This window comes from Ailuropoda melanoleuca, chromosome 1 (genome assembly GCF_002007445.2).
Source record: "Ailuropoda melanoleuca isolate Jingjing chromosome 1, ASM200744v2, whole genome shotgun sequence".
NCBI lineage: Eukaryota > Metazoa > Chordata > Mammalia > Carnivora > Ursidae > Ailuropoda > Ailuropoda melanoleuca.
Genome location: NC_048218.1, coordinates 71213242 through 71227451, shown reverse-complemented (window position 1 = coordinate 71227451; position 14210 = coordinate 71213242). Strand labels below are relative to the sequence as shown.

At 47.6% G+C, this 14210-nt stretch overlaps 1 long non-coding RNA gene across 21 annotated transcripts in view; it reads right to left on the bottom strand.

Moving 5' to 3' along the window:
- The window catches only part of LOC105239525, a 49825-nt gene extending 40653 nt beyond the window's left edge, over positions 1-9172 (bottom strand). For 13 of the 21 annotated variants that reach the window (XR_004625625.1, XR_004625622.1, XR_004625645.1 and 10 more), the window contains exons 1-3: positions 8862-9172; positions 1054-1186; positions 750-937 (exon numbers count right to left, since the gene is read on the bottom strand). This is a non-coding gene — a long non-coding RNA (uncharacterized LOC105239525). Of the gene's footprint in view, positions 1-749; positions 938-1053; positions 1187-1568; positions 1721-3999; positions 4097-6243; positions 7378-8861 lie in introns of those variants that run through there. The other 8 variants (XR_004625631.1, XR_004625630.1, XR_004625637.1 and 5 more) reach the window with 8 other exon arrangements.
- Positions 9173-14210: the final 5038 nt, after the last annotated feature.

Genomic DNA, 14210 nt, shown 5'->3' with positions numbered 1-14210 from the left:
CGCATCACTAAGGGCCTTGCCATCCTCCCAGCTTCCCCCTCCTGTCATCAGCGCAGGCTGACACAGCCCATGTCAATGTTTGTCCCAAAGACTGGAGGCTGTTTTTAAAAAAAGATTTAGTATTTCCATAACAAACGAAAATTTGACTTAGCCTTAGAAAAAATATAACCAGAGGCTGGCCTCCCAGACTTTCTGGGGGTGGGAATGAGCTCCCCGAAGGGTAGGTTTAAAAAAAAATCAATATAAATGATACTCACTTGTAGTATTTTAGAGGAGAAGGAGGAGTAGAGGGAAGAAAAAAATCTGCCTGAACAAGAGAGGTTATAATTCAAAAGCTGCCACACAGTAAGTAGGAACCTCCAAGGAGGATAGATCGTCGCTCTCTCTGGGTTTGACAAGGAGGTTGATGGGAAGTCATGACCGGACTTGCACCTGCTCTTCAAGGAACATGAAAACCACTGCTGGCCACCAAGCCCCTTCACAGTCCGGGGAAGGTGGGAAGGGCTTAGCAGCACCAGGGAAACCACCCTCCACAAAACTTTTTATATGCAATCTTGAAGCTAGGAGATAAAAGTTAACAATCTATTTTATAACCATAGCTAACATCGTATATTATTAAAATCGTAGCTAACATTTATTGAGTACTTGCCACGCACCAGTCACTGTCCTAAGAATTTTGCATGCAAGCCAGATTTGACCCTCATAACAATTCCATGAAGAAGTCTCTACTATGATTTTCCCTCACTTACACATGGGAAAAAGGAGGCTGGAAGAGATGCTGATTGGCTCAGGTAAAGCTAGGACTCAAACGCAGAGTCTTCCAGATTGCAAAGCACCAGTTCTACACAAGATCATCTTTAAAGTGTTCATTTGCATGCATTTTTCCTGAATTTTCACAAGTCTTCTGAGCAGGCAGACACTCCTGCCTCAGGGGTTTCTGTAAAACAAGCAAAAAAACACCTAAAAATCAAGTCTCCTGCCGTTTCTTGCAGAAGCCAAAGGGTAGAGGGATGCTGGCCCAAGGAGAAGAGTGGTGAGAAATTTCTCCCAGACCTGGAGAGGGGTCCCTGGAGTCCTGTGCGGTCTCAGCCCTGCAGGGAGAAGGCAGACCCCTCCTGGGGACGGCTCCAGGTCCTCAGGAAAGCCAAGCCTGGGAGGGCTCAGCAGATTATACCTTCCCTGGGACCTGTGGGAGAGAGCAGAGGAGAGATCCCCAGTGATACCTGGGACTGAGACCCTCCACCGCAAAGGATGGGGGCGTGGAGAAGGACTTCGGATAATTTTAAACAAAATAAAGGAAGTTGTATGTCTTAAACAAATGAATTTAGGTACCAAGGTCCACACCCACTACAAAATCACACAGTGAGTAGGGGTGGGGGGGATGTGCTTCCATTTTGAACACCTCTTTGTTGCCTGTTGGTAGGAGTTTGGCCAAGTAGGGTCAGGGGATTGGAATAGAAAGTTGAAAATGCCAAGTTTCACCTTCCTTTGCTGCACAGAAGAAAACCGTTCTTTACCTTCCCCTCCCCATCCCACCCCTCAGCCCAGAGATAACCCACTGAGCTCACCCTCCTGGCTCCAGAAGTCCCAGCGTGTCCTGTAGCAGGACCAAAGGAGGCCATCACTGTGATGGGGAAGGCAGCTGTGCAAATGCACACCCCATTGTCGGAGACTCAGCCAGAAACTCTCCCCGAAACCACTTCATCACCTTCTCCCAAAGCTTGAGCATTTTTTAAATTAAGAAAATATCACTTTTTTTAGAGTAAATTTATGTGACTTTACAATCCCCACAAGATATTCATTTATAAACTCTCTCATTGCACTTTTTATTTCCCCTTCCCCACACGATTTGTCATGACATATTTATTTGTCAATCTTTAGCTTCTGTTTTCTACGTTAGTTCCGTTAGGAGAGGGATTGTGCCTTGTTCTTTGCTATTTGTCTAGCCCATGGCATGGCTTGCAGAATACAGTAGGTGCTCAATTAATACTTAATTATTTTTTTTAAAGATTTTATTTTTATTTATTCGACAGAGATAGAGACAGCCAGCGAGAGAGGGAACACAAGCAGGGGGAGTGGGAGAGGAAGAAGGAGGCTCATAGCAGAGGAGCCCGATGTGGGGCTCGATCCCAAAACGCCAGGATCACGCCCTGAGCCAAAGGCAGGCGCCCAATCACTGTGCCACCCAGGCGCCCCTCAATTAATACTTAATTTAAAAAAAAGAACTTACTGAATGAACCACGGAAGGAACGTGGAGCAATCATCCAGCCCAAAGCCATGAGAGCGTAAGGCCTAGAGAAGCTAAACAACTTGCTTGAGACTCCAAACTTCATTAAAAAAATTTTCAAGGACTCTAGGCAGACCCTTGAGTGACTTCCCTTTCCTTGGCTCTGGCATCTTCAGCCTCTAAATTTTTCATGGTCGGACCAAGAGCAAATTCTGGACCGCCTGTCCATGCATCCATGCTTGTCCTCCCCTTACGCCCTCAAGCTCACCCATCACAATAGTGTCTGAGGCCTCTCCTACCTACATTTTTGGTGCCCCCTGTCTCCTGCAGTGTTTCAGTCTTCCCAAAAAGATTATTGCTTTCCTTCTTCTCGTGCAGAGTTTTATATATTTTTTTTAAGATTTATTTATTTATTTGAGAGCAAGCACCCGTGCCTGGGGTGAAGGGCAGAAGGAGCGAGAGAATCCCAAGCAAACTCTGCACTGAGTGAGGAGCTCGATGCCGGGCTGGATCCCAGGGCCCTGAGATCATGACCTGAGCCAAAATCAAGAGTCAGATGCCCAACCGACTGAGCCTCCCAGGCAGCCCGGGAGTTTTATATTTTAATATGAGAGTCAAAGGCTTTAAAACGTGTCCTTGTTCAACAGCTATTCACTGAGAACCTATAAACGCCGACACTGTTCTGGTACTGAGGGTGCAGCCATAAGCAACAGAAACCCTCATTAGAGCACACGATCTGCCGAGGAAGACAGATAATAAAGGTAAGCCAATGAACACAAATCGGACAGTGGCAACTACAACGAGGAAAAGAACCCATGGTAAGGGCTTCGAGGCTGGAGGTATGGGCTGTTTTTGGTCAGGAGTTAGAGGGGACTTCTCTGAGAAGGCCCTATTTACGTTAAGGCTGAATTATGAGAAAAGGCCAGCCTGCGGAGTTCTGGTATCTCAGGACGGCGTTACTACTGCAAGGGCCCCGAAGACCTGGCCGGTTGCTGGAATGCAGAGAAGGAAACTTCAACAAGTCAGGGAGGTGGCTGAGGACAGATCACACAGAATCTCGTAGGCCATGAAGAAAGACCAAATTTTATTCTCTAGGCATCAGGAAGCCATTGGAGGTTTTTAAGCTGGGGACTAATATGACCTTTTCACATTTCAAAATGACCAAAAAGCCTTGGCTGCCAAGAAAAGCAGTGGAAGAGACACACCTAGAGGCTCCTGCAGAGGTCCAGCCCAGACAGGGGCGTTCCCAGACTCAGCCAGGAGCAGCGGGAACCGTGGGCAGTCACTGGACCAGCATATATTTTGGACATGCATTGCTGATGGACTGGATATGGGCCGGGAGGGAAAGCAATGAATCAGACATGACTCCTAGAGTTTGGCTTGAGTGTAGTGGACTGGTGGTACATCTCCCAGTATGCGAAGATTGGGAAAGAAGCAAATGTGCAGGAGAGGGGTAACCAAGAGTTGTTTTGGATGCATGAAGTCCAAGAGGTCTATCAGACAGCCCGGTGGAGATGCCAAGTAAGCAGGCAGATAAACAACCCATGGAATGAACAATAATCAAGAAATTTCCGAAGTCTAACAGGAAGCCTTGGGCCAAGGCTGGCGACAGCGATGGGAAAGAAGAGCACTCCCCGTGCTTTGCAAGTCTCACCACCCAGCCATTGGAGAGGTGACACTCTCTTGTGGTTTCAGCACAAGAGCCTCTGAATGCAGCCTTCCAAGCAAAGGGCCCAGGTCTCACCGCTCAGCTGCAGGGACGTGGGGCTAACCTTACAGCAGACGTCTCATGAATGACCTCGTATTTCTGAACTGTGAAGGTCTACCATTACGTCAATGAATCAGGGAACAACTGCAGTCAGACTTCTTCTGTAATGAACAAAAAGAGGTATGTTCTGTCTTAATCCTGCTGTCTGTGAGTCCAGCCTCCAGTCGTGCGGACTCCAGGGTCTACACTAGGAAGTGCAGTAGACACAGCTATTGCCCGTGCACAAGCCTGTCCTCACCCCACCCCCACTCTCCTGCATGGTGGTGAAGCTCACATATGACACTAGGGAGCCTCTGTGCCAATCCTGGAAGTGCCAGCTGTGAGGAACCTTAGATGCTATGATACATGTCCTTATATTTAAACCTGCTTAAAATTGGGTCTTCTCGGGGCGCCTGGGTTGGCTCAGTCGGTTAAGCGTCTGCCTTCGGCTCAGGTCATGATCCCGGGGTCCTGGAATCTCCTTCTGCCCCTCTCCCCCCACTGGAGTGTGCTCTCTCTCTTTCTCTCAAATTAATTTTTAAAATCTTTTTTAAAAAATAAAATAAAATTGGCTCTTCCCTTCCGTCTGTATACTTAGATGCCCCATGGAGCTCTCCCTCTCAAACACAACTCCTTTTTCCTAACCACTCTCACATATCCCTTCATTCTGCCACGTGCTGGGCATTCAACAAAATGTGGTAAAAAAATAACCATCTGGGTGGCACCTGTCTTCATGGACGCGACAGCGAGGTGTGGACACAAACGTCACATGGGCAAATGACTACACGTATCACTGCCAGTTGTGACTAGTGCAGCTCTGAAGGGGAAGGACGGTGTGCTGTGAGACACAGCCTCTGGATCTGGTCATCTAAGAAGGCATCCCGGAGGAGGTGGCGTGGAAACTAAGACCTGAAAGACGATGGGGCGCCTGGCTGGCTCAGTCCGTAGAGCATGTGACTCTTGACCACTGGGTTGTGAGTTCAAGCCCCATGTTGGGCATAGAGCTTACTTCAAACAAACAAACAAACAATGCCCTGGAAGAGAAGAAGCATCCAAATGGGGCAGAGAGGGCAGAGGAGCAGTTCAACGGGCCGGAACAACTCAAACTCTGACATGGGCCTCCAACCGCTCGTATCTCTCCTTCCGTCTCCATCTCTAGGAGAAGCTCCTGAACATCGCATACCCTTTTCCATATGACATAGTGCTGTGGCTCTGAGTCTGAGTTATCTAAGAGACAGAAGGCATGTTTCTGCCCCCTCACTAAGCTCCCGAGGATCCCGAATCCTGAGTGTCTGCACCAGCACCACCACCCCGACATCATCGCTGCGTGTCATTGACCAAGCTTTTGAGCAATTCCATCCCTGCCTTCAAACAAACCAAACCAAGAATAATAAAATTCCTACCTCCTGTTGAGTTTCTTTCTTTCTCTCTTTCTCTCTCTCTCTTTCTTTTTCTTTCTCCCTTTCTCCCTTTCTTTCTCCCTCTTTCTTTCTTTCTCCATTTCTTTCTCCCTCACTTTTTTCTTTCTTTCTTTCTTTCTTTTTCTTTCTTTCTTTTCTTTCTTTCTTTCTTTCTTTCTTTCTTTCTTTCTTTCTTTCTTTCCTTCCTTCCTCTTCCTTCCTTCTTGGAGGCACCTTTAGATTCCCCTTTTTGAGGAAACGAGAATTAATGCTGGGTAATAGTACTCAAGATTTCCCTCACACTGTTTCTACTACCCCCCTGGTGGTCGATCCTGGTCAGGAGAGCTGGCTTTGAGAAAGAGGTGTCAACCCCAAAGATCCAGAGTCAGGCAGGCCATTTTTGCCATGTTTAAAAATCAGGAGAGGGGCGCCTGGGTGGCACAGCGGTTAAGCGTCTGCCTTCAGCTCAGGGCGTGATCCCGGTGTTGTGGAATCGAGCCCTGCGTCAGGCTCCTCCGCTATGAGCCTGCTTCTTCCTCTCCCGCTCCCCCTGCTTGTGTTCCCTCTCTCTCTGGCTGTCTCTATCTCTGTCAAATAAATAAATAAAATCTTTAAAAAAACAAAATCAGGAGAAAGATTTCAACTGGTTTTGGTAAGATGTTAACACGCTATAATGGAGACCTGCACAGACAGACAGACAGACCTGCGTGTCAACAGAGATTCAGTTCTGGGACCTTGGGGGTGTTATTTAATCTCTCCCAGTCTCAGGTTCCTCATCCATAAAATAAGAATAAATAATTTCTACCTTGCAAGAATTAACCACGATCATGTGTTTAAAGCACCCATCCTGACATGTGGTCAATACTCACAAAATGTTGGGTCTCCTCCTTTCAAGGCCTGGCTCGTCGATTGCCTAATTATATCTTTTGAGCCATTCAAATGTGGTGCACCTCAGAGCCCATTTCAATTACAGGGGCTCTAAGCGGTCCTCTCTCATTTGGAAATCCGTAATTACATCAGCAACGGCTGCAGGCTGCTCAGTGTGTCAGGAGAGCTCCCACCCAGCTCACCCTTCCTTCTACCTGCCTCACCCAGCCCAGCCCAGGGAAACTACAGGAATAAAAATCCTGTAACACATGTAGAATATTGAGCAATTCGCAAAGAGCTCTTAGGTTCAGAGCAACACGGCAGCTGGTATTATTACCATCTCATTACAGTGGGAATGGGGAAATTGAGATCTAGAGAGGGGAAGTAATGTACTTAAAGCCACAGAAGTAAGTTGCCTAATAATCCAGTGTTCCCGCCACACCACCACATCCCATTCAGTGGAAAAGTTCACCGCCGGCACCTGTCCTGACTCACCAGCAGCAGAGAATTCACTCCTGAATTGCCTCTCCTACCCCACGCCCTCCCTTGCTCCTTATTTTGCTGTTCTAGACCAATGTCAATGGCTTACTCTGGTCTCGGGAAAGTCTGGCTTTATTCTGGGGCTTGCCTAGCATTTCTCACCACTGTCAATGTGCATTCAAAGGTGCCAGCAGGCTGCTTTGGGGTCCTTTTACCAAAACTTGTGACTTTTTTCTAAGGCAAGTGTGAGAAAAAAATCGGGCTGACTTTGATTGGAGTTTGGTTCTAGCCATGGGGTTATGGGCACTGGGTGATGCGGCCCACCCATTTACCCAAGGCCGACAAAGGTCAATTTAGGACCCCTCTGCACTTCAGCAAAGGGCCAGCTGGAAGGAATGGAAAATAGGATTCCATCCTCAAAAAGTCAGGATGGAACTCCAGCAAAGCTCTAATGTTTGCATTAATTTCTCCAAAACAGAAACAAAGCGTCAGAGCTGGCAGAGCGTCTTCTGACTCAATAACCTCATTTCACACCAGGATACACTGGCAAACAGAGAAGAAAAGAGGCCCGTTCAAGGCCACACAGCCAGCAGAAACAGGGCTAAAACTCAGGCCACAGGACCCCAATTCACTTTTCTTCCTGAACCATGCAGCTCTCTCAAGAGCCCTACACATGTTCCATTTGGATAACCCAGGTGATCTTTTCCCTCCTGCTTCTCCCCCTCCACTCGCCCCCACCCCCACCCTCCTAAAGGTTACTCTGCGGTGGATGCTTGCAATGAACTCGGATGATAGGGATCTATGGCTATGATATATGACCCAGGGAGAGCTCTTTCCAACAGGGGTCCCCCAAACAGGCCTCAGCTGTGAATGAGCACCACCTAAAACCTGCCCAGGGACCCAGGAGGAAAGGATTCACAGACCTCTGGGTCAAACTGGGGATTCCTAGGATACACTTCTGATCCTTCCCAGCTTTGTGGGAGCTGCTGGGACAGGGTAAGGGCCGCGTGGACAGTAGCTCGTTCTTGTTTCCAGTAACTCTGCTCCGACTTCATCGTTCCCTCCACACCACCCCTGCCCCATCCCCTCCCTGTTCTCCTTTACTTCCTCTTCCACTTCCTCCACCACCCCCACCCCCACCATCCTGGGTCCTTCTCTACTTCCTCCTCCACTGCCAGCACTACCCCTTCCGCACCCCCCATCTCTTCCACATCACCACCACCTCCGCCACCACCTCCTCCATTGCTTCCCTGCCAGCCCTGCTCCCCCACCCTCCCGCACCCCTTCCAGAGCCGGGCCAACACTATCCCCACCACCCAACTCCCCTTCCCCCTCCAGGGCCATCTCCTTCAGCGCCTGTACCCTGCAGGGCCACCAGCAGCTTCACCACCACCGTTTCCATAGCATCAAAATAGGTCTGCCTACCGAAGAGGACTCCGAGACCTTAATGCTTTCAAAATAAGACAAGTGATCGGTATTTGAAGCCATAGAGTCACAGAGATTTATCATACGTTTGAAATAAACCAGGATTAACTCCTTCTCTTCCTGCTAGTTTTTGAAAGCGCTTATCTAAACACACACGCTCCCCCTCTCTCCCTCTCTCTCCCCAGAAGACTGTAGGTACCCTGAAATGAAGCAGACAATGGTGGCCTTGTTGCAGAAGCCTGATATTAATAGACTCTGCCTTTTGATTTCAGCCTGGAAACATTGGCAGCAAACCAATGTAAGAAAAGAGGGGCTGTGTCGCAAAAGTTTGAAAGAGAGATGAAGAAAAAAACCCAACCCAGCTTTGATCAGAAGAGGCTGAAGATGAATTGTGGTCATTTCACAGGTCTCTGGGTGGAGGTTAATGTCATTTCGAGACAAGGAAACTGGGTTAAAAAAATTAAAAAAAAAAAAAAAGGAAACCTAGAAGGGATGCACTTTCTGACGGAACGGGGCCACCGCGCCTAGAGGATCAAAGCTGTTCGCCATGCAGAGAATGAAGGATTATTCACTTTCTATTTTTTCACGCCTGCAGCACACATGGGGATCTAATTGGTGGGGATGCGAAATACAGACAGGCAGCCCCAGCAGCAGGGCAGGGCCCGAGGGGGAGGCGGCGCTTGGTGCAGCTGCAAGCCATTAAAGGCAAGCTTACCGCCCCGCGCCGCTTTAATTGCTCTTCTGTGTGTTTCCTCCGCTCACCAGCGCTTGTGTCTACTTCCCAGTCTCTCTGATCTCAGAGGTGATGAGCTTGACGGCTGTCAGGCCTGCGGGGTCAGGGGAGGCAGGAGGCGAGTCCCAGGAGAGCGCGGGGCAGCCCCGCGCGGGGAGGGGCTGCTGCGGGAAGAGGCGGAGTCAGGCCCTCTGGAGTCCTGCTCCCCCCACCCCTCCGCCCCTCCCAGCCTGATTCCTTGGCGTCAGCAGGTAGAGAGCCCCATCCCCAACAGGGATGGCTGTTGTCTGAGTTCTAACCCGTGACACCAGGGGAGATACAGGACAGGATGAAAACCCACACCACTGTGCAGTGTCTGACCTTAGGCACGTGGCACAGCCTCCCTGACCCTTGGTTTCCTTGTCTTTGAAACGGGTGTGTGCCTCACCCCCAGCATGCCCTGAAGATCACCTGTCCTGAAACTTTAAGCAGTGAAGGGGAGTTCCTGCTGTTGTTATCACAGACCACGTCCTCCCGGAACCCTCTCTCTGCCAGCCTCCTGACCTGCTCTAGGTCCAACTCCCCCCACCAAGTCCCCTTTTCAGCCCTTCTCAGTGCCCCTCCCTGGAGAAAACGGCCCTCACTACCCAGTCTGTAAGATCGAGGACCCCTCCTGTCACTCCTATCAGGCTCCCACCTTTTCTCTCTTAGACCTCATCCTTAGCCACATCCTCCTGGCTGGCAGTCCCCTCTCTTCCCCTCCATCGCCCCCCATTTCAACCGCCAGTTCTCTACCTATGTGAAGCTATAAAATGTAAGCTCAGCTATTCACGTCTCTGCTGAAAACTAAGGCAGCTTACTGTGGTGTTCAGGTGCTCTCCCCTTAGGGAATGCCTTCCTTCTTCCTTGGTCTGCCTTATCAGGACTCAGGGGGGTTATTGCCTCTTCTAGGTAGCCCCACATTGCAGGATAAGAGCCCGGCTAAGCACAGTAGTGCTTTCAGATTGTCCTGCACTGACCACAATGGACTAAAGTCATTTCGCCTTTCCTCCACTTGAAGGTGAGCTTTTGGGGAACAGGACTGCGGTTTAATTCTTCTTTGTACTCCCCGCATGTAGGATGGTTAGCCTAGTGCGTGGAAAAGAGCAGGTACTCCATAAGTGCATTTGGAACTAATTTATGGCTCTCTGTTGTTATTTGTCTCCTGCCCAATTTATCCAATTAAGTTGAAAGAATTTGGTGAGATAGAAATGTGTCTGATTCATTCTTGTATTCTACAGAATGAACACCCAGCCCAGAGCAGAGCCTCAGCGAGGAGTGGCTGGTTCTGAAGTCTGGCCCTGCCGGCAATAATACCCCGGCTGTGTCTGGCTTGATTAGCACTCTTTCTTCATCATCTGGAACAGAGTGTTACACATAGGTGCTCAATAAATACATTTTGAATGGATGAATAGTGTGGCATCGTAGGAAAAACACCATTCCTGGTTGGTGGGCCTGAATTCTAGAGGTAACAGATTCAGACTTAATGAGGCCAAAAGAGAACTTCTGATTTTCTCTAAAACGTCACTCCTTACCCCAAAGCCCCAGCAAACATTCCCCACCTTGATTAATGGTACCACCATCCACCCAGTTGCTCAGACCAAAATCTAGGCGTAATATTTGATTCATCTATTATCTTTGGGTCTCACATCGAATCCACCAAAAAGTTCTATAAACTCTGCTTCCCAAGTATATCCAATCTCCGATCATCACCTTTACAATCACTGTCCTCGTTCAAACTGCTGTCATCTTGACCTTGCAGCTGGTCTCCCTGCCCAATACACACACACACACACACACACACACACACACACACACGCTGTGTATCCTTTCATTTCATTACCATGGTCTTTCTATCACTGCAGTGCCCTCCCACTTAGAATAAAATCCAAACTTCCATACACTTTCTGATGGTCTACAAACTGCGCACCATCTGGCCCTGCCCCCCTTGCCAGCTTCCCCTCCTACTAATCATCTCCTTCCAACCACACTGGTCTTTTTGTTATTCCTGGAATATTCAGGATTGTTCTTGCCCTAGAACTTGTAATTCCTTCTACCTTGAAAGCTCTTTCCCAATGTTACCCTTAGCCCAAATGTCCCCACCTTGGTGAGGCCTTCACAACCCTACATGTGATCGTTCATTTTATGTGTTGGCTCGACTAAGCTACAGGATGCCCAGATATTTGGTCAAACATTATTCTGGGTGTGTTTGTGATGAGATTAACACTTGGAGTGGTTGACTGAGTAAAGCAGAGTGCCCTTCCTCATGTGGGGGGCCCTTATCCAGTCAATTGAAGGCCTAAGTAGAACGAACGTCTGACCTTCCCTCAGGTAAGGGGGAATTTCCTCCTGCCTGACTGCTTGAGTTGATGTATCAGACTTTTCCAGCCTTTGAACTCAAACTGAGACATTGGCTCTTTTTGGATTTTGAGCCTGCCAGCTTTCAGGCAGGAACTTACGCTCTGGGCTCTCCTTGTTCTCTGGCCTTGGGACCCAGGCTGGAACTATACCATCGGTGCTCCGGGTCTCCAGCTTGCCAAATGCGGATCTTGGGACTTTTCAGCCTCCATATTCTTGTGAGCCAATTTCCTATAACAAATATTTTATATATATTTATATATACACATATACACACATATAGTGATTCTGTTTTTTGGGAGAACCCTGACTCATACACTAAGTAAAGCTATATCCCTCCACCCCACTCCTATGAGGTTTTTAAATTTATTTGTGGACCAGTTTGTGTCTGTCTCCCCTCAACCGGAATGCAAGCTTCTTGCTCATCACTGCTGCATGTCTCCAGGCCAGTGCCTCGCACACAGTGAGTACTCAATAAATAATAGTGGATTTACTTTTTGCCTCATTAGTCCCATGACCTTGGTCAGGTCATTTTACCCATGAGCTGATTTCTTCATCATTGAAGTAGGGGTGACATTTTGTCTGCCTGACCCCAGAGCTGTTTGGAGGAGCCCTAGGTAGATGGCCGTAAGAGGGCTCCTTACAGACACAGACAGTTTTCCTGGGCATGCTGGGCTTGTGTTTTGTTCATCTTTGTACCCTCTTCCCTCCTTTTACTTCCCTGCCCTCTACAGCACTTTGCACAGAGCAGATGCTCAGTGGTGTTTATTTTCAAAAGTGAGATCAATCATTCCATGACCATCTCAATTTTTAGTCAATTACAGTAATGATAGCAACATTACTTGTTGCTGACTATCTTAATACCTAAAAGACACTGGTCAGAAAAGGGTGAGTGTTGGGGAAAGGACAGCTGGAATGTGGTTATATCTCGTTGAACAAGATCAATAGGAACCTTAACAAAGCTTTCCAGGGCACGATGAAATGGGCTCTCTCGTACTTGTTAATGAGCAATATATTGGTACGGCCCCTTTGGAAAGCAATTTGGCAATATACATCCAGACACATCAAAGCTCTCATACCATTTAACTTGGCAAATTCTCTTCTAGAAAACAACCCTAGGTGTTTCCATGGAATGTACAGACTCTGAGACCTAAATATAGGAACTAAAATTATGAAACTCCTAGAAGAAAACAAAGGTGTAGATCTTTGCAACCTTGGCCTGGGTAGTGGAGTCTTAGATATGATACCAAACAAACACGTAACCAGGGCCAAAATAGCTGAGTTGGACTTCATCAAAATTTAAAAGTTTTGTGCATCAAAGGGCGCTATCAAGAAAGTGAAAAGGCAACGCACAGAATGGGAATGGGAGAAGATATCTGAATTTATATCTGGTAAGGAATTTTTATCCAGAGTATGAAAGAATGCTTCCAACCTAACAATAGAAAGAAGAATAACACAATTTTAAAATAGAGAGGTGTTTCTTCAAAGCAGATAAATATACACATGGCCCATAAGCACATGAAAAGACGCCCCACACTCAGCAGGATGGCTATTAAAAAACAGAGAAACGGGCAGACAATAAGTGTTGACAAAGATGTAAAGCAGTTGGAAACTCCATACACTGGCGATGGGAATAAAATGGTACAGCCACCTTGAAAACCAGTGTGGCAGTTCCTCGAAAAGTTAAATGCAGAGTTAGCATAGGACCCAGCAACTTCACCCCTGGGTATAGCCCCGAGATTGGCGAAAGCATGTGTCCACCCAAAAACTCTGTCCATGAGTGTTCATAGCAGCATGATGCATACTGGCCAAAAAGGCAGAAATACCGCAAATCAACTGATGAATGAAGATGCCACAGGTAATACATCTGTACAGCGGGCGACGATTGGCCAAAACAAGGAACGAACCCCTGATCCATGGGACAGTATGAAATCATATTAAGTAAGATATAATCACAACTACATATTTTTTTTTCGTACCTCTCTGGCTCTTTTTTAAGTCTGGAGGAAAACTCACCAAGCTTTGGACAAACGTTGGAGACAGGTACTGAGATTGCAAGACTTGCCCCTCCTTTTCTCTACTTTTCTATATTTCCTAAGCTTTCTTCAAATAGCACGTATTATTTGTATAACAAAATCCACTTCTAAAAGTTCCTAACTGTGGTAGATAGTTCAAGTGTTGGAGTTTTGGCTTCTGCCAAGAGAGCAGAGTGCAGCCCGTCCCGAGGGAGGGAGACCAGGCCGAGGCCGCGGTGGGCCACACACAGCCCGCACAGGGACGGGTCCAGGCCTGGCTGACCGAGGGCCTCTTCACAGGCGGGGAGCCTCTTCTGTTCCTGCTTTACGCTGTGCTCGATTTTTTTTTTTTTAACCCATTGTCATTTCAAAAGTGGCATGAAGCGGTTCAGTCCCCAGGCCAGCATCTTTCCTTTGTCTGCCCTCCCCTGATTATTTATTTCCTTTTCCATCAGGTGGTGGCAGCCCTTCAGGCGGTGACACCAACGATGTTGTTACAGGTGTCGGCTCACTCCGGTCTCATTTGCTCTGGAAAGAATTCTGGTTGGATCAAATGCCCCTGTGGAAACTCAAGCTGAATTGTCTTCATTTTCTATCATTTTATTTTAACATCCCAGCGGTCCCCGCCAGTCAGGGTCTCCACTGGCAATTGAGCCATTCATCAATTTAAAGCATGGCCATAAGGTTCTGGAAAGCATCCAACGCCACAAAAGAAATCAGTCCTTTCCTTTCCATTTTTCTTTCAAAGCAGGAAAGAGTCTGCTCATCAGGAAACAAGGGATGATGACTTTTGAGTCAATTGGGAAGCTGCTTTTAGGTAGTAATACTACACAAACCAAAAAATTACCCCACATAAGGTACCAGGGCTGTTATTGAGAAACTGGTGAGGTCATCTTTTTGATTTAATAATAAAGGTACTTAATTATTTAATGAATCATAT